At 53.0% G+C, this 23944-nt stretch overlaps 1 protein-coding gene across 1 annotated transcript in view; it reads right to left on the bottom strand.

Annotated features, from left to right (window-relative positions):
- PPP2R3B (protein phosphatase 2 regulatory subunit B''beta) overlaps nucleotides 1-23944 on the bottom strand; it is a 392957-nt gene that overhangs the window by 167348 nt on the left and 201665 nt on the right. The gene's annotated exons all lie outside the window — the stretch shown is intronic.

Raw genomic sequence — 23944 nt, forward strand, 5'->3', positions numbered from 1 at the left:
GAGGCCGGGGATGTTGTTGTTTAGTGGGTGCGTGCGCAAATGCTTCACATGTCCTTCGAGTTAGGCCTGGCTGCCCGCGCCGCGTTACCTAGAGGGCGAGCAGGGGTCGATTTTACATAGGAGTGGTGGTCTCTGACTGGCTGGGGTGCAAGTCCTGGCCGGCCGGGGGTCTCATTTCCTACAAGTGGTGAGTGCAGAGTGCAGAGTGGTGAGTGCAGAGTGGTGAGTGCAGAGTGGTGAGTGCAGAGTGGTGAGTGCAGAGTGGTGAGTGCAGAGTGGTGAGTGCAGAGTGGTGAGTGCAGAGTGGTGAGTGCAGAGTGGTGAGTGCAGAGTGGTGAGTGCAGAGTGGTGAGTGCAGAGTGGTGAGTGCAGAGTGGTGAGTGGTGAGTGCAGAGTGGTGAGTGCAGAGTGGTGAGTGCAGAGTGGTGAGTGCAGAGTGGTGAGTGCAGAGTGGTGAGTGCAGAGTGGTGAGTGCAGAGTGGTGAGTGGTGAGTGGTGAGTGCAGAGTGCAGAGTGCAGAGTGCAGAGTGGTGAGTGCAGAGTGGTGAGTGCAGAGTGGTGAGTGCAGAGTGCAGAGTGGTGAGTGCAGAGTGCAGAGTGGTGAGTGCAGAGTGGTGAGTGCAGAGTGGTGAGTGCAGAGTGGTGAGTGCAGAGTGCAGAGTGCAGAGTGGTGAGTGCAGAGTGCAGAGTGCAGAGTGGTGAGTGCAGAGTGCAGAGTGCAGAGTGGTGAGTGCAGAGTGGTGAGTGCAGAGTGCAGAGTGCAGAGTGCAGAGTGCAGAGTGCAGAGTGCAGAGTGCAGAGTGCAGAGTGCAGAGTGGTGAGTGCAGAGTGCAGAGTGGTGAGTGCAGAGTGGTGAGTGCAGAGTGGTGAGTGCAGAGTGGTGAGTGCAGAGTGGTGAGTGCAGAGTGCAGAGTGGTGAGTGCAGAGTGCAGAGTGCAGAGTGCAGAGTGCAGAGTGCAGAGTGCAGAGTGCAGAGTGCAGAGTGCAGAGTGCAGAGTGGTGAGTGCAGAGTGCAGAGTGCAGAGTGGTGAGTGCAGAGTGCAGAGTGGTGAGTGCAGAGTGCAGAGTGGTGAGTGCAGAGTGGTGAGTGCAGAGTGGTGAGTGCAGAGTGGTGAGTGCAGAGTGGTGAGTGCAGAGTGGTGAGTGCAGAGTGGTGAGTGCAGAGTGGTGAGTGCAGAGTGGTGAGTGGTGAGTGCAGAGTGGTGAGTGCAGAGTGGTGAGTGCAGAGTGGTGAGTGCAGAGTGGTGAGTGGTGAGTGGTGAGTGCAGAGTGCAGAGTGCAGAGTGCAGAGTGCAGAGTGGTGAGTGCAGAGTGGTGAGTGCAGAGTGGTGAGTGCAGAGTGGTGAGTGCAGAGTGGTGAGTGCAGAGTGGTGAGTGCAGAGTGGTGAGTGCAGAGTGGTGAGTGCAGAGTGGTGAGTGCAGAGTGCAGAGTGGTGAGTGCAGAGTGCAGAGTGCAGAGTGCAGAGTGCAGAGTGGTGAGTGCAGAGTGCAGAGTGGTGAGTGCAGAGTGGTGAGTGCAGAGTGGTGAGTGCAGAGTGGTGAGTGCAGAGTGGTGAGTGCAGAGTGGTGAGTGCAGAGTGGTGAGTGCAGAGTGGTGAGTGCAGAGTGGTGAGTGCAGAGTGGTGAGTGCAGAGTGCAGAGTGGTGAGTGCTGTTAGACGGACCGGGAGGGTCGGCCGAGGTTACGGGGAGAGGTCTCCAGGGAGAGCCGTCTCCAACGACTGTACAGATAAGTAACTTCCCCCCCACAGACGGACACCACACAAGGTTGAAGGTTAACGAGACTTTATATGCAATTCTTAGGTTACGATGATGGATACAAGGAGGTCTGGACTCAGGGGTCCCCTCGGTTCTAGTCTCTGGTTTAGGAAAGGGGTAGCGGGACAGTCTTAGTTACCAATGAGTACAAAATAGCTCTCAATCCTCGAGCTCGGCGTTCTAGATGATCGGGCCGTGGAGGAGCCAAGCAGGTCCCGAGATGGATGAAGGAAGGACGACGGTCCGCGGCGGAGCCTGCAGGTCCCGGTGGAAGATGACGGTTACAACGGTCCGCGGCCACGCCAGCAGATCCCGACGACGATGAAGGATGAAGGTTACGACGGCTGTGGCAGCGCCAACAGGCAGGACGATGGTGCACAGGACAGAGCTATGGCAGCGCCAGTAGTCCGTCCAGGATGAGTTCCTCTTTACGTCTCTCGACTCCAAGATACAACTGCCTTCCTGCTCTGGAGCTGCCCCAGTTATAGGGCTGGCGTGCTTTGATGTCCGGACCCTCGCACTTGGAGGTCGGGAGGTCCGGGATGGGGGAGTCCAGACACCCAGCAGGGGGGTGGAGCCAGCGCCCGGGGAGGCGATGGGCGAGCGGCACTTGGTGGGGGAGAGCCATCGGCACCTCTTTCTCCCATTGACTTGCCAAGTAGCCCGCTCACCTCCTGGGTGGAGGGTGGTGCCGGAATGTCTGAGGCCGGGCCAGGCCCAGGGTTGAGGTCGATCGGGGGCCAGGCGGCCTCGTGGTGGAGTGTCCAAGATGGCGCCCCAGGCTGGGCGCGTGGGCCGGCAGTGGATCGGACCCACGAGGTCGGCAGGCTCGAGGGCAGGGGTCCCTGAGGGGACGGAGGTCGTGCAATGGTGGTGTGTGGTACTTGCGGGACTGGGCTCAGGCCTGGTTGGGCCGGGGGAGAGCGGCCCTTCATGTGGCCTGTCCAACATGCGTCCCCCCCAGCTGAAGGCGGGGAGAGTTACCCATCCTCTTGGGGACTCTCCTCGTCGAGGCGGAAAAACCGGGACAGGCCATCCGCGTTGGCGTGATCTGGCCCAGGCCGGTGTTCGACTGTGAAGTCCATACCTTGCAAGGAGATGGACCAGCGTAGCAACTTTGGGTTCTCCCCCCGCATATGCATCAGCCATTGCAGGGGTCGGTGGTCGGTCTGCACCCGAAAGTGGGTGCCGAAAAGGTAGGGCCGGAGCTTCTTGAGGGCCCATACCACAGCGAAGGCTTCCCTCTCTATGGTGCTCCAGCGTTGCTCCCGTGGTAGGAGTCTCCGGCTGATGAAGGCCACCGGTTGATCAAGGCCTTCGGTGTTCACTTGAGACAGGACTGCCCCAATGCCCTGGTCGGAGGCGTCCGTCTGGACGACGAACTCCCGGCTGTAGTCTGGGGCCTGGAGCACAGGGGCGGAACACATGGCGGCCTTTAATTGTTCAAATGCAGTTTGACACTCTGGGGTCCAGGTGACTTTCTTGGGTTGGTTCTTTGACGTGAGTTCTGTGAGGGGCCCCACTATGGTACCATAGTCTTTTACGAACCTTCGGTAGTAGCCCGTGAGGCCCAGGAAGGCTCGTACCTCGGTTTGGGTGATGGGGGGCTGCCAGGCCTGGATGGCGGCAATTTTCAGCTGTAGCGGGGCCACTAGGCCGCTTCCCACCTGGTGTCCGAGGTAGGTTACAGACCCTTGCCCAATTTGACACTTGCTGGCCTTGATCGTGAGGCCAGCTCGCTGAAGGGCTTGCAGCACTGCTCGGAGGTGGTGGAGGTGCTCGGTCCAATGGTGGCTGTATACAGCGATGTCGTCTAGGTAGGCGGCGCTGAATCCTTCGAGCCCCGCTAGGACCTGATTGACGAGCCGTTGGAATGTTGCTGGGGCATTCTTCATGCCGAAGGGCATGACCGTGAAATGGTAATGGCCATCGGGGGTGGAGAAGGCAGAACGTTCTTGCGCCCGGGGTGTGAGGCCGATCTGCCAATAGCCTGCTGTCAGGTCGAAGATGCTGAGGTAGCGGGCAGCTCCCATTCGGTCGACTAGTTCATCTGCCCGGGGGATGGGGTGCGCGTCTGTTCTGGTGACCGCATTCAAGCCCCGGTAGTCGACGCAGAACCGGAGTTCTGGTGTGGTGCCGGGGGCAGCTGCTTTGGGGACCAGTACGACAGGGCTGGCCCAGGGACTGTCTGAGGGCTCGATGACCCCGATCGTGAGCATCTTGGCTATTTCTTCCTGGATGCAGGCCCGTACCCGGTCTGGCACGCGGTAGGCCCGGTGGCGGATAGGGGGGCTGTCCCCGGTATCCACATCGTGCACACACCAGGAAGTGACACCCGGGGTGAGGGAGAACAGGCTGGCGAACTGTGATAGGAGGGCTTGACACTCCTGGCGTTGTTCTCTGGTGAGGGCCTCTGAGAGCCGGACCCCATCCACGGAGCCGTCTTGCTCTTGAGTCCGTAGGAGGTCAGGGAGAGGCTCGGAGTCTTCTTCAACCCCAGTGTCTGTGGCCATCAGGAGGCTGAGCTCTGTTCGCACAAAGTGGGGCTTTAGTCTGTTAGCGTGGAGGACCCGGAGAGGGTTCCGGGAGGATTCCATGTCGATGAGATAAGTGGCAGGACCCTTGCGCTCTATTACTTTGAAGGGCCCCGTCCATTTGTCTTGCAGGGCGCATGGCTCAGTGGGGGACATCACCCATACCTGTTGGCCAGGTTCGAATTCAATGGATGAGGCATTCTGGTCATACCATTTTTTCATGTCCTCTTGACTGGCCTCTAGGTTGGCCTTCGCTAGTTCTCTGAACCGCCGGGTCTGGTTGCGGAGGGTGAGGAGGTACCGGAAGACATCTGGAGGGTTCTTTAGCGGAGGCATCTCCCAGCCTTCTTTGACGAGACTGAGCGGCCCTCGCACTGGGTGTCCATATAGCAGTTCAAATGGGCTGAAGCCCAGGGATTTCTGGGGGACTTCTCGATACGCGAAGAGGAGGCACGGCAGCAGCACATCCCACTGGCGACGGAGGGGCTCTTCCAACCCCCCGATCATTCCCTTTAGCGTGCGGTTGAACCGCTCAACGAGTCCGTTCCCTTGAGGGTGATAGGGGGTTGTGAATCTGTAGGTGACCCCGCACTGTTGCCAGAGGGACTTCATGTATTTGGAAATAAAGTTCGTGCCTCTGTCGCTGACGACTTCTCGGGGGAAGCCCACACGGGAGAAGATCCCCATCAGGGCCCGGCCGACCACCGGGGCTGTCACAGTTCGCAGAGGAACAGCCTCAGGGTAGCGGGTGGCGTGGTCCACTAGCACCAGGATGAATCGATGGCCTTGTTTTGTGCGTGGGTCCAAGGGCCCCACAATGTCTATTCCGACTCTCTCAAACGGGGTAGTGACCACGGGAAAAGGTTGCAGGGGAGCCTTTAGTTTGCGGCCGCTCTTCCCACTGGCTTGGCACGTGGGGCAAGATCGGCAATGCTGGTGCACATCGTTTCTCATTTTGGGCCAGAAGAAGTGGGTCACTAGGCGACTGTAGGTTTTATCTTGTCCCAGATGTCCTGCCAGGGGGACATCGTGGGCCAGGTTTAACAGGAAGTCTCTGAACCGGAGGGGTACCACTAGTACTCGGTTGCTCCCCAGCTCGGCGATTCTTTGCTCGCTGTACAGCAGATCATTGTCCCAGTAGACCCAATGAGTTCCGGGGGTATCCCCTGCGCTTTGGGCGAGCGCTTGCTGGCGGAGTCCCTCGAGGGAGGGACAGGTCTTCTGTTCTTTGCGAAATTGTTCTTGCGTGGGCCCCCCTTCTTGAGGCCACTGGTCGAGGTTAGCGAGGTCGGTAGGTTGAGCTGGTTCGGCGGGAATGTTACGGTCGGTGTTTTCGGCCGGGGCGACCGGAGGCGGTGGCGCCGGCCATTCGGGTTCTTCTGGCTGGTGGTTGGCACGGGCGGCCATGGAACGGGTGGTGACGCACGCCCAGTCTGGGACGCCCAACATCCCCAGGTGTTCCTTTCGCTCCACGGCGGCCCACGGAGAGCTTTCCAGGTCATTGCCCAGGAGGCAGTCTACGGGGGCATCGTCTCGGACCGTCACTTTCAACATGCCGGAGACCCCCCCCCATTCGAAGGGGACGCAGGCCATCCGACACAGGCTCTCCGAGTTATCGGCTGTGTAGGACAGGCCACACGAAGGGCCGCTCTCCCCCGGCTCGACCCGGCCCGAGCCCGGTCACACAAGCACCCCACACCACCATTGTACGTCCTCCGTCCCCTCAGGGACCCCTGCCCTCGAGCATGTCGACCTCGTGGGCCCGATCCACTGCCGGCCCACGCGCCCAGCCCGGGCCGCCATCTTGGACACTTCACCACGTGGCCGCCTGGCCCCCGGCCGACCTCAACCCTGGGCCTGGCCAGGCCTCAGACATCCCGGCACCACCATCCACCCAGGAGGTGAGCGGGCTACTTGGCAAGTCAATGGGAGAAGGAGGTGTCGATGGCTCTCCCCCACCAAGTGCCGCTCGCCCATCGCCTCCCCGGGCGCTGGCTCCACCCCCCTGCTGGGTGTCTGGACTCCCTCATCCCGGACCTCCCGACCTCCAAGTGCGAGGGTCCGGACATCAAAGCACGCCAGCCCTATAACTGGGGCAGCTCCAGAGCAGGAAGGCAGTTGTATCTTGGAGTCGAGAGACGCAGAGAGGAACTCATCCTGGACGGACTACTGGCGCTGCCGTAGCTCTGTCCTGTGCACCATCGTCCTGCCTGTTGGCGCTGCCACGGCCGTCGTAACCTTCATTCTTCATCGTCGTCCGGATCTGCTGGCGTGGCCGCGGACCGTTGTAACCGTCATCTTTCACCGGGACCTGCAGGCTCCGCCGCGGACCGTCGTCCTTCCTTCATCTCGGGACCTGCTTGGCTCCTCCACGGCCCGATCATCAAGAACGCCGAGCTCGAGGATTGAGAGCTATTTTGAACTCACCGGTAACTAAGACTGTCCCGCTACCCCTTTCCTCAACCACAGACTCGAACCGAGGGGACCCCTGAGTCCAGACCTCCTTGTATCATACCAACGTAACCTAAGAATTGCATATAAAGTCTCGTTAACCTTCAACCTTGTGTGGTGTCTGTCTGTGGGGGGGAAGTTACTTATCTGTACAGTCGTTGGAGACGGCTCTCCCTGGAGACCTCTCCCCGTAATCTCGGCCGACCCTCCCGGTCCGTCTAACATTGGTGGCCAGCGGCGCGATCCGAATCACCGCATACGTACAGAGAGTAGCTCACCCCACAACGAACCACAATGACAACTAAAGAGAGCGGATCAACTGAGAAGTTCCAAATGGAAAAACTAGAGGAGTACAGCCATCGTGAACTAAAGCAGTTCTGCATTGAACTAGGTATCGCTACCACCGGACTAAGCACCAAGGACGATTTTAAGCATGCCCTAGAATCTTGGGCAGAGACCGGGGATACCGAAGCTCCTGAGCAAAGCACCGCGAAAAAAAGCAACACGGCCCCTGAAGGGCAAAGAACCGGTCTCTCGCCAGACGAGATCCAAGAAAGAGAAAAAACCCGACTACACGAGCTAGAAATGGCCCGACTCAAGATGGACGTAGAACTCAAGTTGGCCGAACAAAAGATAAACTTAGAGCACCTACGTCTCCGAGAAGAAAGAGAGGAGAAACAGAGACAAAGGGAGCTCGAGGAAAAGAAACTAGCGTACGAGCACGAACGGAACCTAGCCGAGATCAACCTGCGCAAGCAGAATAAAGAGTTGGGGGTGCCCGAGGGACCACACACCCCCGGGACCACGGAGAAAAAAGTACACATCCCCAAGGATGTTGTCCGAGAATATTTTCGAGAGGACGATATCCAGCAATGGTTTAAGGCTTATGAAATCGCTATGACTGCGCACCGGATCGATAGAAACGATTGGGGAGCCGGCCTATGGGGCAGATTCCTCAATGAGGGCCGCGATACCCTGTTACAGCTCCCAGACCACCAGATGACCTCCTACGACCATATGAAAGCAGCCCTTCTCACCCGCTATGGCCTCACGCCCGAGATGTACCGTCAGAGGTTCAGAGACTGCACACGCATCCCGGGTACAACTTGGGTGGACTATGTAACGTACTTTAGCCGAGCTTTCGAAGGCTGGATCAAAGGGAACAACGTCACGACCTACGAGCAACTGTTCAATCTGATGGTATGGGAGCATCTGTCCAACAATTGCTTCATTGAACTACGCCAACACCTCCTCGACAGCAAGTTAACCGATCCCCGGCAGCTCGCAGCCGAAGCTGACCGGTGGGAGATCACCAGAGTGGGCCGGAATGGGTCCTACGAGCAAAACAGGAACAACAATGGTCACCACCGACCCAGAGGAGGAGGAGGCCCAGGGCGGGGAAGAGACAACACTCCGGCCGCCCCCGTTACCAGCACCACCCCCCCGGCCAACCGGGGCAGCACCCCGGCGCGACCAGGGTACAGAGCAAACGTCACGTGTCACCGATGCCAACGAGTCGGCCACTATGCAAACGACCCAAACTGCCCGCAGAATCAGAGTCCAAAACCCCGCCATGTGGCCGCCGCAGCACTAGGGGAAGAACAGATCTCCGAGGAACAAGAAACAGACGAACAAGAGTATCCAGAGTGGGAGCCAGCCGCCATGACTCTCGCGTGCTTAGGGGGAAGAGACATGGTCCCGCGGGTCCCCCTACCCGCTAACACCCAGAAGTACAGCCAATGGGTGAGCATCAATGGACAACGGGCCGAGGCCCTTCGGGACACCGGGGCCAGTGTGACAGCCGTCCGCTGTCACCTGGTGACCCCAGAACAATATCTACCGAACATTCTCTGCCCTGTACGCTCAGCCGACAACTCGGAAAGTCTGTGTCGGATGGCCTGCGTCCCTTTTGAGTGGGGAGGGGTCTCCGGCATGTTGAAGGTGACGGTCCGAGACGACGCCCCCGTGGACTGCCTCCTCGGGAATGACCTGGAGAGCTCCCCGTGGGCCGCTGTGGAGCGAAAAGAACACTTGGGGATGTTGGGCGTCCCGGACTGGGCGTGCGTCACCACCCGGTCCATGGCCGCCCGTGCCAACCATCACCCGGAAGAACCAGAATGGCCGGCGCCACCGCCTCCGGTCGCCCCAGCCGAAACCCCCGACCAGGACACCCCCCTCGAACCGGCTCAACCTTCCGACCTCGCTAACCTTGACCAGTGGGCCCAAGAGGGGGGACCCACACAAGAACAATTTCGCCAGGAACAGAAGACCTGTCCCTCCCTTGAGGGACTCCGCCAACAAGCGCTCGCCCAAAGCGCAGGGGACACCTCCGGAACTCATTGGGTCTACTGGGACAATGATCTGTTATACAGCGAGCAACGAATCGCCGAGCTGGGGGCCAACCGAGTACTAGTAGTGCCCCTCTGCTTTAGAGACTTCCTGTTAAACCTGGCCCACGATGTCCCCCTAGCAGGGCACCTAGGACAAGATAAAACTTACAGTCGCCTAGTGACCCACTTCTTCTGGCCCAAAATGAGGAACGATGTGCACCAGCATTGCCGATCTTGCCCCACGTGCCAAGCCAGTGGGAAGAGCGGCCGCAAACTAAAAGCCCCCTTGCAACCTTTTCCAGTAGTCACGACCCCATTTGAGAGGGTCGGAATAGACATTGTGGGACCCCTGGACCCGCGTACAAAACAAGGACATCGCTTCATTCTGGTGCTAGTGGACCACGCCACCCGCTACCCTGAGGCTGTTCCCCTCCGGACCGTGACAGCCCCAGTGGTCGGCCGGGCCCTGATGGGGATCTTCTCCCGTGTGGGGTTCCCCCGAGAAGTCGTCAGCGACAGAGGCACGAACTTTATCTCTAAATACATGAAATCTCTCTGGCAACAGTGTGGGGTCACCTACCGCTTCACGACCCCCTATCACCCCCAAGGGAACGGACTTGTTGAGCGGTTCAACCGCACGCTGAAAGGAATGATCGGGGGATTGGAAGAGCCCCTCCGTCGCCAGTGGGACGTGCTGCTGCCGTGCCTCCTCTTCGCCTACCGAGAGGTCCCACAGAAATCCCTAGCCTTCAGCCCATTCGAACTGCTCTATGGGCACCCAGTGCGGGGGCCGCTCAGCCTGATCAAAGAAGGCTGGGAGATGCCTCCGACCAAGAACCCTCCGGATGTCTTCCGGTACCTCCTCACCCTCCGCAACCAGTCCCGGCGGTTCAGAGACCTAGCAAAAGCCAACCTAGAGGCCAGTCAAGAGGACATGAAAAAATGGTATGACCAGAACGCCTCATCCATTGAATTCGAACCGGGACAACAGGTATGGGTCATGTCCCCCACGGAGCCATGCGCTCTCCAAGACAAATGGACGGGGCCCTTCAAGGTGATCGAGCGCAAGGGTCCTGCCACCTATCTGATCGATATGGAGTCCTCCCGGAACCCCCTCCGAGTCCTCCACACCAACAGACTGAAACCCCACTTTGCACGAACAGAACTCAGCCTATTGATGGCCACGGACAATGGGGTTGAAGACGACTCCGAGCCTCTCCCTGACCTCCTGCGGACCCAGGAGCAAGACGGCTCCGTAGATGGGGTCCGACTCTCGGAGACCCTCACCAGAGAACAACGCCAAGAGTGCCAAGCCCTCCTGTCACGGTTCGCCAATCTGTTCTCCCTCACCCCAGGTGTCACTTCCTGGTGTGTGCACGATGTAGACACCGGAGACAGCCCTCCTATCCGCCACCGGGCCTACCGCGTACCTGATCGGGTACGGGCCTGCATCCAGGCGGAAGTGGCTAAGATGCTCACGCTCGGGGTCATCGAGCCCTCAGACAGCCCATGGGCCAGCCCGGTCGTACTGGTCCCCAAAGCAGCCGCCCCCGGAACCACACCAGAACTCCGGTTCTGCGTCGACTACCGGGGCCTGAATGAAGTCACCAGAACGGACGCACATCCCATCCCCCGGGCAGATGAACTGGTCGACCGAATGGGAGCTGCCCGCTACCTTAGCATCTTCGACCTGACAGCAGGTTATTGGCAGATCGGCCTCACACCCCGAGCACAAGAACGTTCTGCCTTCTCCACCCCCGATGGCCATTACCATTTTACGGTCATGCCCTTCGGTATGAAGAATGCCCCAGCGACTTTCCAACGGCTCGTCAATCAGGTCCTGGCGGGGCTCGAAGGGTTCAGCGCCGCCTACCTAGACGACATCGCTGTGTACAGCCACCATTGGACCGAGCACCTCCACCACCTCCGAGCAGTACTGCAAGCCCTTCAGCGAGCTGGCCTCACGATCAAGGCCAGCAAGTGTCAAATTGGACAAGGGTCTGTGACCTACCTCGGACACCAGGTGGGAAGCGGCCTAGTGGCCCCTCTACAACTGAAAATTGCCGCCATCCAGGACTGGCAGCCCCCTATCACCCAAACCGAGGTACGAGCCTTCCTGGGCCTCACGGGCTATTACCGAAGGTTCGTGAAAGACTATGGTACCATAGTGGGCCCCCTCACCGAGCTCACGTCAAAAAATCAGCCCAAGAAGGTGAACTGGACCCCAGAGTGTCAAGCGGCATTCGAACAATTGAAGGCCGCCATGTGTTCCGCTCCTGTGCTCCAGGCCCCAGACTACAGCCGGGAGTTCGTCGTCCAGACGGACGCCTCCGACCAGGGCATTGGGGCGGTCCTGTCCCAAGTGAACACCGAGGGCCTTGATCAACCGGTGGCCTTCATCAGCCGGAGACTCCTACCAAGGGAACAACGCTGGAGCACCATAGAGAGGGAAGCCTTCGCTGTGGTATGGGCCCTCAAGAAGCTCCGGCCCTACCTTTTCGGCACCCACTTTCGGGTGCAGACCGACCACCGACCCCTGCAGTGGCTGATGCACATGCGGGGGGAAAACCCCAAGTTGCTACGCTGGTCCATATCCTTGCAGGGTATGGACTTCACCGTCGAACACCGGCCTGGGTCCGACCACGCCAACGCGGATGGCCTGTCCCGATTTTTCCGCCTCGACGAAGAGAGTCCCCAAGAGGATGGGTGACTCTCCCCGCCTTCAGCTGGGGGGGACGCATGTTGGACAGGCCACACGAAGGGCCGCTCTCCCCCGGCTCGACCCGGCCCGAGCCCGGTCACACAAGCACCCCACACCACCATTGTACGTCCTCCGTCCCCTCAGGGACCCCTGCCCTCGAGCATGTCGACCTCGTGGGCCCGATCCACTGCCGGCCCACGCGCGTTACTTATCTGTACAGTCGTTGGAGACGGCTCTCCCTGGAGACCTCTCCCCGTAATCTCGGCCGACCCTCCCGGTCCGTCTAACAGGCTGATCGTACAGGGCAGAGAATGTTCGGTAGATACTGTTCTGGGGCCACCAGGTGACAGCGGACGGCTGTTACACTGGCCCCGGTGTCACGAAGGGCTTCGGCCTGGTGTCCATTGATGCTCACCCATTGGCTGTACTTCTGGGTGTTAGCGGGTAGGGGGACCCGCGGGACCATGTCTTTCCCCCCTAAGCAGGCTAGAGTCATGGCGGCTGGCTCCCACTCTTGATGCTCTTGTTCGTACTCTTCCTGTTCCTCGGAGATCTGTTCTTCCCCTAGGGCTGCAGCGGCCACTTGGCGGGGTCTTGGGCTCTGGTACTGCGGGCAGTTTGGGTCGTTCGCATAGTGGCCGACTCGTTGACATCGGTGACACGTGACATTGGCTCTGTACCCCGGTCGCGCTGGGGTGCTGCCCCGGTTGGCCGGGGGGGTGGTGTTGGTAGCGGGGGCGACCGGGGCGTTGTCTCTTCCTCGCCCTTGGCCCCCTCCTCCTCCTCTGGGTCGGTGCTGACCATTGTTGTTCCGGTTCTGTTCGTAGGACCCATTCCGGCCCACTCTGGTGATCTCCCACCGGTCAGCTTCGGCTGCGAGCTGCCGGGGATCCGTTAACTTGCTGTCGAGGAGGTGTTGGCGGAGTTCAATGAAGCAATTGTTCGACAGATGCTCCCATACCATCAGGTTAAATAGTTGCTCGTAGGTCGTGACGTTGCTTCCTCGGATCCAGCCCTCGAAGGCTCGGCTAAAGTATGTTACATAGTCCACCCAAGTTGTACCCGGGATGCGGGTGCAGTCTCGGAACCTCTGACGGTACATCTCGGGTGTGAGACCATAGCGGGTGAGGAGGGCCGCTTTCATATGGTCGTAGGAGGTCATCTGGTGGTCCGGGAGCTGTAGTAGGGTGTCGCGGCCCTCATTGAGGAATCTTCCCCAGAGACCGGCTCCCCAGTCGCTTCTATCGATCCGGTGTGCAGTCATAGCGATTTCATAGGCTTTAAACCATTGCTGGATGTCGTCCTCTCTGAAGTATTCTCGGACAACATCCTTGGGGATGTGTACCTTTTTGTCTGTGGCCCCTGGGGTGGGGGGTCGCTCGGGCACCCCTGCTTCTTTATTCTGCTTGCGGAGGTTGATCTCGGCTAGGTTTCGTTCGTGTTCGTACGCTAGTTTTTTTTCCTCGAGCTCCCTTTGTCTCTGTTTCTCCTCTCTTTCTTCTCGGAGACGCAGGTGCTCTAAGTTGATTTTTTGTTCGGCCAACTTAAGTTCAACGTCCATTTTAAGTCGGGCCATTTCTAGTTCGTGTAGTCGGGTCCTTTCTCTTTCCTGGATCTCGCCTTGCGAGAGACCCGTTCTTTGCCCTTCCGGGGCCGTGGTCGTTTTTTCTACGGTGCTTTGATCAGGGGTTCCGGCAGCCCCGGTTTCTGCCCAAGATTCTAGGGCATGCTTAAAATCGTCCTTGGTACTCAGTCCGGTGGTAGCGATACCCAGTTCGATGCAGAATTGTTTAAGTTCACGATGGTTGTACTCCTCCAATTTCTCCATTTGGAATTTCTCGGTTGATCCGCTCTCTTTCGTGGTCATTGTGACTTCGTCGTGGGGTGAGCTACTCTCTGTACGTTTATGCGGTGATTCGGATCCCGCCGCTGCCACCAATGTTAGACGGACCGGGAGGGTCGGCCGAGGTTACGGGGAGAGGTCTCCAGGGAGAGCCGTCTCCAACGACTGTACAGATAAGTAACTTCCCCCCCACAGACGGACACCACACAAGGTTGAAGGTTAACGAGACTTTATATGCAATTCTTAGGTTACGATGATGGATACAAGGAGGTCTGGACTCAGGGGTCCCCTCGGTTCTAGTCTCTGGTTTAGGAAAGGGGTAGCGGGACAGTCTTAGTTACCAATGAGTACAAAATAGCTCTCAATCCTCGAGCTCGGCGTTCTAGATGATCGGGCCGTGGAGGAGCCAAGCAGGTCCCGAGATGGATGAAGGAAGGACGACGGTCCGCGGCGGAGCCTGCAGGTCCCGGTGGAAGATGACGGTTACAACGGTCCGCGGCCACGCCAGCAGATCCCGACGACGATGAAGGATGAAGGTTACGACGGCTGTGGCAGCGCCAACAGGCAGGACGATGGTGCACAGGACAGAGCTATGGCAGCGCCAGTAGTCCGTCCAGGATGAGTTCCTCTTTACGTCTCTCGACTCCAAGATACAACTGCCTTCCTGCTCTGGAGCTGCCCCAGTTATAGGGCTGGCGTGCTTTGATGTCCGGACCCTCGCACTTGGAGGTCGGGAGGTCCGGGATGGGGGAGTCCAGACACCCAGCAGGGGGGTGGAGCCAGCGCCCGGGGAGGCGATGGGCGAGCGGCACTTGGTGGGGGAGAGCCATCGGCACCTCTTTCTCCCATTGACTTGCCAAGTAGCCCGCTCACCTCCTGGGTGGAGGGTGGTGCCGGAATGTCTGAGGCCGGGCCAGGCCCAGGGTTGAGGTCGATCGGGGGCCAGGCGGCCTCGTGGTGGAGTGTCCAAGATGGCGCCCCAGGCTGGGCGCGTGGGCCGGCAGTGGATCGGACCCACGAGGTCGGCAGGCTCGAGGGCAGGGGTCCCTGAGGGGACGGAGGTCGTGCAATGGTGGTGTGTGGTACTTGCGGGACTGGGCTCAGGCCTGGTTGGGCCGGGGGAGAGCGGCCCTTCATGTGGCCTGTCCAACAAGTGCAGAGTGGTGAGTGCAGAGTGGTGAGTGCAGAGTGGTGAGTGCAGAGTGGCAGAGTGCAGAGTGGTGAGTGCAGAGTGGTGAGTGCAGAGTGGTGAGTGCAGAGTGGTGAGTGCAGAGTGGCAGAGTGCAGAGTGGCAGAGTGCAGAGTGGCGAGTGTGCAGAGTGGCGAGTGTGCAGAGTGGCGAGTGTGCAGAGTGGCGAGTGTGCAGAGTGGCGAGTGTGCAGAGTGGCGAGTGTGCAGAGTGGTGAGTGTGCAGAGTGGTGAGTGTGCAGAGTGGTGAGTGTGCAGAGTGGTGAGTGTGCAGAGCGGTGAGTGCAGAGCAGTGAGTGCAGAGCAGTGAGTGCAGAGCAGTGAGTGCAGAGCAGTGAGTGCAGAGCAAGTGTGCAGAGCATTGTGTGCTGTTGAGTGCAGAGTGCTGTGTATTGGCAATGTTAATGACAATGGCCATTTATTTTTGATTTAAAGAAAAAAAATGTCATGAGCAATGCCAATAGCTCTACCTTTAATGATGCCGAGACCATTGCATTGCAAATGCTTGTCTTTTGTGCACTGCTGAATTAGCAGTGGGGAGACGTTAATCCGCCTTAGTGGAGGAGCCGCCACTCGCTTTGTCAATGCTAATGTGCTTCCCAGGCAGATGCAGCACCTAAGTGCAGGCAGCTGATACGCTGTTACTCCTTTGTGTAATCACAGCCATAAACACCGGCATTAGTACCACCCCATAAAGCACTCTCCCTGTGAGTGCAGGTGTAAGAGACCATGTACATGTGTCTCAAATTGATCTGGACTGCTATAGAAAAGAGAGTCCCTGTGCAAACTGCCATAGAGAAGAGTGACACAGGAAGAGAACTGTCATAGAGAAGAGTCAAAGGAACAGCAGCGGGAATGCCATAGAGCACAGCAGCTAGATGAGAACTGTCATTAGATCAGAGTACGAGGCAACATGGGCATGCAGCAGGTGGGCGGGGGACTGGAGAAACAATGAAAGCCGCCTAGTGACGATTAGAGGCATAGTGATCTTGCAGTGCTGTCTAATAGCGGGACATGCAAGGGTGATGGTGTGCCCCCTTCAGGCAACGGGTGTGATGGCAGCGTGCCTGCTGCACTTTGTTGTGGCACCGGTCTTTGAAGAAGAATCACCACTGGAAGCCCTACTTTAAGCTCTCATGGGAGAAGAGGCAACAGCTGGAGGAACGTGAGAGCCAGCGGGCTGCTCGTCTCCACGCCGAGATGTTCGCTAATTTTAGAACAAGCAGCAAAGTGGGAGGGGGTTGGGGCACAAACAGGTGCTCTGTGAAAACAGCGGCTGACATTTGATCTCGGTCTTTGAATGCTCAGTAATGTGACCAGATAACAATATGATTTACAGCCCGGATTATAACTGCATTTGGAGCAAGTGAAAACACAAACGCACCTGACATGGGTTGATTAACAAAGAAAAAAAAGTTCCTAAAATGGTCATTTAAATGGGAGACGTGAGTAACTGGTCCCTGTTCTCGGAGGGGGGGGGGGGGGGGGGTTTAAAACATAGGAAGAGGCATGATGCATGCATGTCATGGACAAATGGGGAGAACGAATAGAAGAGCAGCAATGGAGCAAGCAAATGGAAAGACTATGGGCGGGCTGAAGCCCACAAAGTAGATACAACATGTCTCTTTCGAGACAGTGCACATGCGGTGTAGAGCCGAGATCTAAAGATGAAAGACATGAGAATAAAGGTGTTCAGTCTATACTGAATAAATTAGAAGACAATGTGGAACCTTGAGTCAAATTAATGGAAAGACATAAAAGTGTGAAATCATTACTGCCTACAGCTGTGATACAAAAAAGACCATAACCATTTAAGAACTGAACTGCAGAATCAGAGAAAGATGGTGGTACCCGGCATGAAGTGTGGCCAAGGCCTGGGCATACAGGAGCTGGTCAGTCAGGTGGTGTGGAGAGAAGAATAAGCTCCAGCACTTACGCAGGGGAGGCTGAGGATGACTGATTCCACAGCCCAAGTGTTGGCTGGTAGCCACCATGTCGCACCATCAGAACTCAATGGGGTGAAATTTAACTAGGCAGCATGGTGGCAGGAGATTCTGAGATACCCTATGAGGCTGGAGATAAAGAGCAATGATACACTCAACAGTAAGTCTTATTATCAGCAAAGCATTTCAACATATTCAGATGTTTTCAGATTCCAAAATTCACTTTTTTAGACCATCAGTCTGACAAACATACAAAATGTACTAACAACAAATTTAAAACCATAGCATAAATCATAAACGCAGGAAAATAATTACATTATAATAAAAACTTGTAGTTTTTACAATCTTTAAGAATTGTCCCATTGTACATACGACATCTACAAAGTGCTTATCTACTAAACAAAATGTAGTTGTCACCAGTGTTCTGATTCTGTACTTAGTTAAGTCAAGTTGTAAAAAGCAATACTGTAAATCCCATAAAACACAATTAAACATGTGCATTAAAACCTTTCCCACCTAAAGCACAACAATTCCCATTTTATTAGTATCATTGCTGTGGTAGTTATGAAACTATCTGAAATTTTAAATTCTCCTTTCTAAGCTTTTGATTTGGCAGATGTGAAATGTAAGGTAACAGTCCTTCCACCTCCCAATAGAATCTTAACAGAATTATACAATTCAATTCAAATCTTTATTCGGATACAAAATATCCATAAAAGAACAGATCATATTATAATAAAAGGGGAATATAACAATCCATTAACATAGACCTAACAAAAAACAAATCATACATGACAATTAGTTTAGCATAAAAACAAATATTTACAGAAGATCCCATGAATCAAATAAATATTATGAGCCAATTAACCATATAAACGCAGATCCAATCAAATGCATATTGAGCCTAACCACAACATCTACTAGTAATTCAGAAAAAAAGATCATGGGGTGCACATTGAATTTCGAGCGCGCACCGACAATTTTAAAAAGGTGCCTACACTAGCAGTCAGCTCATCACTTCTAACTTACGAATTGTTAAGTAAGCTTCCTCTAGGTGTATAGCTTGAGTACTCTTAAAAAATGGAATCAAGAACTGATTGGTATATAGACTATAAAATTTGCAAAAGAATAAAAAGTGGAGTGTTGTCTGCCCACTCCTATCATCACATGGGCAAGGTAATTGATCCAGATTAGCAATATACCCCAAAGTAAAACACAGTAAAAATGTAACTGTGCAAGGCCTTAATCGAAACAATAATCCTCTTTCGCAACATCCAATTGGCTATAAGAAGTAACAAGATGGGGTATTTAATTTGTCCGCAATGGGCAGATAACTTTCTACAGACTTTTTTTGGACCTCCCTTTCGAATCTTTATTTTCTGTAGTGATCATATAGAACCCCCCAAATCACTTTTTAATTAATGTCAACAGATTCATCCGGGTTTGTAAAAATCTGTGCATGGTTGATACTGCTCAAGCTATCCCTTATTGCAGCAAGCCATGGTATTTCTTTTCCCTTATCACACTTAAGGCAGTCTCCAATAATCTTTCTGGTCAGTGACGCTACAGGGCTTCTCCAGATCGCAAGCCAAAAAAGAACGGGTCGTGCTTTTATGTAGTCTTTAACATAGTTGATTTTAGTTCGGTGTGGGAAATATACTCTGAGGTGGAAATCGGGGCTCCCAGTACTTTCCGACAAAATCTATTTTCTTCAAGTTGAATACTATTACACTTTGTGTATCCCGATATTTCCGCGCCATATGTCGCAGTTGGAATGCATTGTGTTTTATAAATTTTCAAGGGTGCTAGTATTATTCCTATCTTTTTAGGCTGTGGTAAACTAATAATTGAATTAATAACTTTAGAAAACGTATTCCTGCTGTGTGCCACATGGTCTACCTATGAACCATTGGCGGAGGAAACAAGCCCAAGGTAGGGAAAAGTGCTGGTGCAATAAAGTTTTTGATCATCTACAATATTAGAGTTTAGAAGATGCTTTTTGGTCCACAAGACATAATAAATGATTTTTTAAAATTAGTACACAGAGCTAGACTAACCATAAAATCCACAAAACCCCGTACTAAAATTCGAGGAGCATTCGGTGTTCGTCCCATTAAAACAGCATCCTCAGCATACAATAAGGTGCGTATTAATTTGCCGTTAATTTTGGGGACATCATTAGTAAGTACGATAAGAGATTTATGCAAGTTGTTAATATATAAAATAAAGACCAGGGGGGTCAAAACACACCCCTGCCTTACACCGATTCTGATGTCCCCTGAAACTTCCCCACTTTTATTGATTCTAACACGAACTCGCAGGCATGCTACAAAATTGACTAAAACCTCATCTAAGCCGTATTCTAAAAGGATGGACCATAAACGGGACCTATTAACAAAATCAAAGGCCACGGTAAGATGCATAAAAGCCAAATATACAGGGGTTTGCTCGGCTACAGTATATTTCCCGATGATTAAATTGAGGTTCAAACATTGTTCGATAGTCCCCAATTTACTTCGAAATCCCAGTTGGGACGATTGTAAAATACAGTCATCATCGGCCCCTGTCCTTATTCTGTTATACAAAATCCTCCCTAGAATTTTCATTGTGTTGTCTATTAGGGAGATTGGCCTATAACAGTTAGGTTGAAATCGATCACCTTTTTTAAAAACTGGCACAATAATGCTTGTCGACGAGCTACTTGGGAGTGGGACATTAATTAAGTTATTAAAAACGTTTAATAAAAGGGGCGCACAGAACTCCGGTTTAGATTTAATCAGATCAATAGGGAGCCCATCGTGACTTGGAGCTTTATTACTCAAGCTTTGGTTAACAGCATCTTCAACTTAAACTTCCTGCAAATATATTGCAATCGCGGGGGGATCTTCAAGCTCTAAAAATGCTTCGCTCTGTTATGGCAGTGAGTAAATCAATGAGTGACTGAAAATAGCTGCATGTGCTGTGCACATTTGGCCAACTTAATTTAGAGGAGTACCAACCATGAAAGCAACACAAGTATCCATACGAGCTAGTGGAGGAACGGACACACAGGCAATATAAGCTATATGTTGAGCCCCCAGTGAGGGTTTCAATCAGGATTATTTTACTCCCTAATTTTAGAAGTTGAGCTTGACAAATTCAATGATTACTGAGATTCTAGCTTAGACGATAGCTTGGATGGTGGAGTGTGACTTTTGCATAATGTGTAGTGTCATACAGCTGATGTGACAGCCACGTGCGACATTGATGGATTTCCTACCATGTGCCAAGCTTAATGACTTGGCTCATGTAAAACACTGTTACCAATAATGCATGCTTCTGGTACTTCTTTTTGGTATGTAGGCTGCTGTTTTTTGTTCAGACGTCATGTAATATTAATGTGGGGCCATTCCCATTTAGTGCTTGGTACTTTTCATTGACTGTTTTGTTGTTTCTTCCATGAAAATCAATAAAACAAAGTTTAAAAAAATATATATGTATTTTAGAAGTTGGGAGTAAAACAATTGCTTAGTGAGTAAAAATTATTATCATATATACTGTTCTGAAAGAACTCTTGGAAATGGGTCAAAACAAACGACCATCCTCACACCAGCACAAAACCCAGAAGAAAGATAAACCACTGGGACTGACAACACGATGGGACGAAGATACTGGAACCCCACTGACAGATGGGGAATGGAAGGTAGCATGTGCATATGTACAGGATATGTGTAGTCACACCTGTTCCAAATTAACACACTAGAATATGCACATAAACTATTTAACACCAGTTAAACTGAACAAGATATACCCACAGGTGTGTTGTGCTTGTCCTCAATGAGGAGCTGGTTCTTTCAAGTGACATGATCTTGTGGGGAACTGCACACTTACTGGGACGAGATAACTACTAGAAGGATCAGTGAAATAGTGTCTCCTAAGAGTTATTCCCATACCCCAAAAAATTAGCGGCTGCACCTAGGGGCGCAAGGGCATCGACCCTCTGCAACTACTGCTCGGCATAGTACAGCTTTTACATGAAAACAAATTATCTCACCGTTTGTTTGTTTCCATGTAAAAGCTTTCATATTATCTTGCCAGCAGAAGAGGGCTCCACTACCTGTTTTGCGCATGTTCAGTTCAAAGCTTTATTTCGATAAACATGTGATATCATAAAAGCACATTCACAAGATAAAAACAAGGAACCATAATTCATAGGTCACTACAATTTACAGAGTTAATAACAATAAAAAGCGTCCATACTACAATAAATAGATTAAGAGGCATATTAAACAGTGAAAGCTTTGTAAAAATAAAAATTAAGAATGTTTAGTTAAAAAGTGATACATCACAAAGATTTTGCTCTTATTACCCAGGCCCAACTCAGGAATTTAGCAACCCCACAGACTAGACGTGTGCTGGTGTCAGTTTTAAGAATTCTCAAGGCTACGGAATGACTCCTGGTGCCGAGCAATAGACATGTGGGGTTTAGCCATCTCTGCCTAGGCTTTACATATGCCGGGCACACAAAAAAGACATGGGCAATAGTTTCGGTAACACCATTTCAGGTAGGGCACTCAGATGAGGTTTGGTATGGGGGCTTCCATTTACAGGTGTAATCATGCAAAGGTAAGTTTCCCAACCTGAACTGGATGAACAGGGATCTATCCCTTGGTTTTGCAATAAAGTCCAGGTAGGGCTCCCGACGAGGCTCAATTTTATGCTGTTTAAACTCCTCGGTCAGCCTACCCTGGTTAGGGTCCCTTAGATCTTGCTCATCCACCCAGTTCCAGTAGACTCGCTTAAGTTCAAGCTTGGGTACGGAAGCTCCACGCTCCCAACCAATTGGCAAGCCAACGTCACTCAGAAGCTTCTTAATGTTATGGATCCAACTAACTTTATGGGAACCATTAAGGTTCATGACCTCTAGCAAACCATCAAGATATTTGGAGAGCTCGGGTGTCCGCCATAACCTGGCCCAATATAAAAGAGGCCGAAGTCTAGCTAAATCCCGAATAGGGCGGCGGCCCAAATCACTCAATAATGGTTTGATAGGGGTACCCATCGGGAGGGATGCTAGCTCTCTAAAGAACTTGTTTTCAGAGGTAGTAAGTGCACTAATGCACTCGAAGCCCCACAGCTCGGCACCATAAAGGGCGCTGCCCACAGCCTTTGCAGCATATATATCTAGGGCCGGGGCGATAGGCTTAGAGATGGACATGCGATGTTCCCGCCCCAGAACACCGGTCACCCTTTTATGGTTCAAAAGCATTTTATCAATATGGGGCTGCCACTTCAGATTATGAGAGATTCTGATTCCCAAATAATCAAATTCTTTTATGCGCTCCAAAGGTTCTCCATCAAGGTATAAGGTGGACCTGGAGGACTTACTAGGGTTAAAATAGAGCAGCTTAGTTTTGGTAGTGTTAATGACTAGGCCTCTAAGTTTACAGAACAGGCTAAAGCGATTCAACAGTTTTTGCAAGCCCACAGGAGTTTTTGAAACCAGCAAGGTGTCGTCTGTGAAAAGTAAGGTGGGCACTTTATCGCCTGCTAGGACCGGGGCATCTGCATCGATTTAGAGTAAGAAAGAGACGACACCATTTACAAACAAAGAAAAGAGTGTTGGGGCCAACACGCACCCCTGTCTAACCCCTCGCCTAACAGGGATCCTATCGTTTTTTTTGCCCTTGAGAGCCCCATCTAATACGGGCATAGGTGCCTTCATGCATGCGTATCAAAAGGTTTAGTATTGGAAGCGGGATCCCCATCTCCTCCAGTATAGTCCACAATCGATCTCGTGGAACCAGGTCAAAGGCGGTCTTCAAGTCAATAAATGCCAAATAAAGACCGCCTTTGCCGATAGTGACCACCTTCCAATGAAGTAGGAGCAATCTAAAGGCTTGATCAATTGTACTAGTACATGCCCTGAAGCCAGCCTGGTAGGGGGAAATGATTTTATTTTCCTCTGCCCACGAGAGGATCCTTTCAAGGAGAACCCTGCCAACCAACTTCTGTCCCCCGTCTATCAGACTAATTGGACGGTAGTTGGCAGGGTTCTCCCTGGGCCCTTCTTATAAATTGGAATCACCTCGGCCGCCTTCCAGGAACAAGGAACTGGAGAGCCTGCCATCAATGCATTTATAAGGAAGGTGAAATACGTTGCCCATCCTTCGGGATTGGCTTTAAATAGGTCACCAGGCACTCCGTCCTGTCCTGGAGCTTTGGCAGAAACTATTTTGGCTATTGCAGCGAGAACCTCTTTCTTATTGACTATGGTTGACATGAGCTGACCGGAACTATCAACCGAGACACCGCTCAAATGCCCGGGGGCTCCGGGCAGGTCAATCCCTCCATATAGCCTAGAAAAATGTTCAAACCATTCACTATCCGTGATATGGTTTGGAATTTGGTTCGAGCTGCACCCAGATGATTTTCTGACTAATGACCAAAACAATTCAGAATCCCTATTTTTACTTGCGTCTCTGAGATTTTCCCAATGGGACTCTTCCCAAGCCCTTTTAGCGGCTATAATTGCCTTTCTGTAATGCAATCTTGCCGAACGCACAGATACTGCGTTCGAGGATTTAATGGCAGAGATTAAATCAGTTTTCCTCCTCCTGCAATTACTATCAAACCAGCTCTGTGGGGGCTTAGTACATGCCGGGGTCTTTTTGGAAGGGACCATAAACAACTTGCCAATGTGGTCCATTGTGGCAGTATAAATGTTTTCTATCTCTACTGACCCTGCCTCCTTACCACAGACTACAGACAGCCTTAATAACTGCTCTGCCAGGATTCCGTCCAGCTGGCGCAATTTAGAATCGTCCAGGCAGAACTTTGGCCATTTTAAGTATCTATTACAGTTCGAAGGGATGTGTTCTTTTGTTAGTAGATTCCTATCTTTTGAGGGCACGCGCTCCTTTGTATCCCATGGGTTTAGTAATGTGAGGGACAAAGGGTTGTGGTCACTCTCAACCGATGGAATAATGACCATATCCACTACAGACTTCCAGGTTCTCCTATCGATCATTATGTAGTCAATCCTACTCTCGCACAATACTCTATTATAAGTATTAGCACCGTGGGTGTCAGAGATAGTGCGGCCGTTGACGGCCCGTAAGCCTGTTTCTATCATTAAGCTGTTTAGTTGAATGACTACAGGAGACCATCTTCTCACAGGCTTGAGAGTTAAGGACGGAACGCCCCATTGTGCGTCAT

This window comes from Lissotriton vulgaris, chromosome 8 (assembly GCF_964263255.1).
Source record: "Lissotriton vulgaris chromosome 8, aLisVul1.2, whole genome shotgun sequence".
Taxonomy (NCBI): Eukaryota; Metazoa; Chordata; class Amphibia; order Caudata; family Salamandridae; genus Lissotriton; species Lissotriton vulgaris.